Here is a 3,431-nt window from a genome sequence, read left to right as displayed (position 1 = left end):
TTTCCTTCTGCTCCTCGTTGGGTTCGACACTCTTACTTATTGAAAGGACTAGATAGATCCCCTATACTTGTGGGTCATCAAGACTCTTTTCTGGCGCCGTTGCTGGGGAGTGAAGCGCCTTTGGTAGGTGGAATTTGGTGAGGAAAAATTTATATAGTGTGCTGAAATTTACTGTCACTTGTTATTATGGAAAGTAATCCTCTGAGGGGCTTGTTCGGGGTATCTTCACCTCGACCAGTAGAGCAAAGAGTTGCTCCTCAACCTACTGAACCTATTGAAAATGAAAATGAAAATGAAATTCCTTATGAGTATCCTTCGGGTATGATAGAAAAACTGCTAGCTAATCCTTTTATAGGAGATGGAACAAAGCATCCTGATGAACACCTAATATATGTGGATGGAGTTTGTGGATTATTTAAGCTTGCAGGTATACCCGATGATGTTGCTAAGAAGAAGGTCTTCCCTTTATCTTTGAAGGGAGATGCATTGATATGGTATAGGCTATGTGATGATACGAGATCATGGAACTATAAAAGATTGAAATTGGAATTTCATCAAAAGTATTACCCTATGCATCTTGTTCATCGTGATCGCAATTATATATATAATTTTTGGCCTCGCGAAGGAGAAATCATCGCTCAAGCTTGGGGGAGGCTTAAATCAATGTTATATTCATGCCCCAACCATGAGCTCTCAAGAGAAATGATTATTCAAAATTTGTATGCTCGGCTTTCTGATAACAATCGCACCATGCTTGATACTTCTTGTGCTGGCTCTTTTATGATGAAGACTATTGGATTCAAATGGGATTTATTGGATAAAATTAAACGCAACTCTGAAGATTGGGACATCGACAATGGTAAGGAGTCAGGTATGACACCTAAGTTTGATTGTGTTAAATCTTTTATGGATACCGATATTTTTCGTAAGTTTAGCACTAAATATGGACTTGATTCTGAGATAGTAGCTTCTTTCTGTGAATCTTCTGCTACTTATGTTGATCTCCCTAAGGAGAAGTGGTTTAAATATCATCCTCCCATAGAAGTAAAAGTAGCTGCACCTATTAAAGTTGAAGAAAAGACTGTCACTTATAATGATCCTATTGTTCCTACTTCTTATGTTGAGAAACCACCTTTCCCTGTTAGAATAAAGGATCATGCTAAAGCTTCAACTGTGGTTCGTAAAAGCAATATTAAAACATATACACCTCCTGAGCAAGTTAAAGTTGAACCTAATATTGCTATTGTTAAAGAGCTCTTGTCTGATAATATTGATGGGCATGTTATTTAGTTCTGCGGTGAAACTGCTAGAATTGCTAAACCTTGTGCTAAAGATAAACATAGACCTGTGGTAGGCGTGCCTATTATTTCTGTTAAAATAGGAGATCATTGTTATCATGGCTTATGTGATATGGGTGATAGTGCTAGTGTTATACCTTATGACTTGTATAAAGAAATCAAGCATGAAATTGCACCTGCTGAGCTAGAAGATATTGATGTCACAATTAAACTTGCTAATAGAGATACTATTTTAGCAATGGGAATTGTTAGAGATGTTGAAGACTTGTGCGGGAAAACTAAATATCTTGCTGATTTTCTTGTTCTTAGTTCCCCACAAGATAGCTTTTATCCCATTATATTTGGTAGACCCTTCTCAAACACTGTTAATGCTAGGATAGACTGCGAAAAGAATGTTGTTACTATTGGCTTGGATGATATGACTCATGAATTTAATTTCTCTAAATTTAGTAAAAAACACCGTGAAGAAGAATTGCCTAGTAAGGATGACATTATTGGTCTTGCTTCTATTGTCGTACCTCCTGGTGATCCTTTAGAACAATATTTCCTAGACCATGAGAATGATATGTTTATGAATGAAAGAAGGGAAATAGATGAAGTATTCTTTAAACAAGAACCTATGCTGAAACACAATTTGCCTGTTGAAATCCTAGGGGATCCCCCTCCACCTAAGGGAGATCCCGTGTTTGAGCTTAAACTGTTGCCTGATAATCTTAAATATGCTTATCTTGATGAAAAGAAGATATATCCTGTTATTATTAGTGCTAACCTTTCAGAGCATGAAGAAGAAAGATTATTGAAAACTCTGAAGAAGCACCGTGCTGCTATTGGGTATACTCTTGATGATCTTAAGGGCATTAGTCCCACTCTATGTCAACATAAAATAAATTTGGAAGCAGATGCCAAACCAGTTCGTGATCCTAAACGACGTCTGAATCCTAAAATGAAAGAAGTGGTAAGAAAAGAAATACTAAAGCTTCTAGATGCAGGTATAATTTATCCCGTTGCTGATAGTCAGTGGGTAAGTCCTGTTCATTGTGTCCCTAAGAAGGGAGGTATTACTGTTGTTCCTAATGATAAAGATGAATTGATTCCACAAAGAATTATTACAGGTTATAGGATGGTAATTGATTTCTGCAAATTAAATAAGGCTACTAAGAAAGATCATTACCCCTTACCTTTTATCGATCAAATGCTAGAAAGATTATGCAAACATACACATTACTGCTTTCTAGATGGTTATTCTGGTTTCTCTCAAATACCTGTGTCGGCTAAAGATCAATCAAAGACTACTTTTACATGCCCTTTTGGTAATTTTGCTTATAGACGTATGCCTTTTGGTTTATGTAATGCACCTGCTACCTTTCAAAGATGCATGATGGCTATATTCTCTGACTTTTGTGAAAATATTTGTGAGGTTTTCATGGACGACTTTTCCGTCTATGGATCTTCTTTTGATGATTTCTTGAGCAATCTTGATCGAGTTTTGCAGAGATGTGAAGAAACTAATCTTGTCTTGAATTGGGAAAAGTGCCACTTTATGGTTAATGAAGGTATTGTCTTGGGGCATAAAGTTTCTGAAAGAGGTATTGAAGTTGATAAAGCCAAGGTTGATGCTATTGAAAAGATGCCATGTCCCAAGGACATCAAAGGTATAAGAAGTTTCCCTGGTCACGCCGGATTTTATAGGAGGTTCATTAAGGACTTCTCAAAAATTTCTCGGCCTCTGACTAATTTATTACAAAAAGATGTACCATTTGTCTTTGATGACGATTGTGTAGAAGCATTTGAAATACTTAAGAAAGCATTAAGCTCTGCACCTATTGTTCAGCCACCTGATTGGAATTTACCCTTTGAAATTATGTGTGATGCTAGCGATTATGCCGTAGGTGCTGTTCTAGGGCAAAGAATTGATAAGAAACTAAATGTTATCCATTATGCTAGTAAGACTCTAGACAATGCTCAAAGAAATTATGCTACTACTAAAAAAGAACTTTTAGCAGTTGTATTTGCTTGTGATAAGTTCAGACCTTATATTGTTGATTCTAAAGTAACTATCCACACTGACCATGCTGCTATTAAATATCTTATGGAGAAGAAAGATGGTAAACCTAGACTTATTAGATGCGTTCT

The sequence above is a fragment of the Triticum urartu genome, chromosome 5A (genome assembly GCF_056163025.1).
Source record: "Triticum urartu cultivar PI428250 chromosome 5A, HENAU_Tu73, whole genome shotgun sequence".
Classification (NCBI taxonomy): Eukaryota; Viridiplantae; Streptophyta; class Magnoliopsida; order Poales; family Poaceae; genus Triticum; species Triticum urartu.
The sequence above is the reverse complement of the archived record's forward strand: the minus strand, read 5'-3'. Positions refer to the sequence as shown.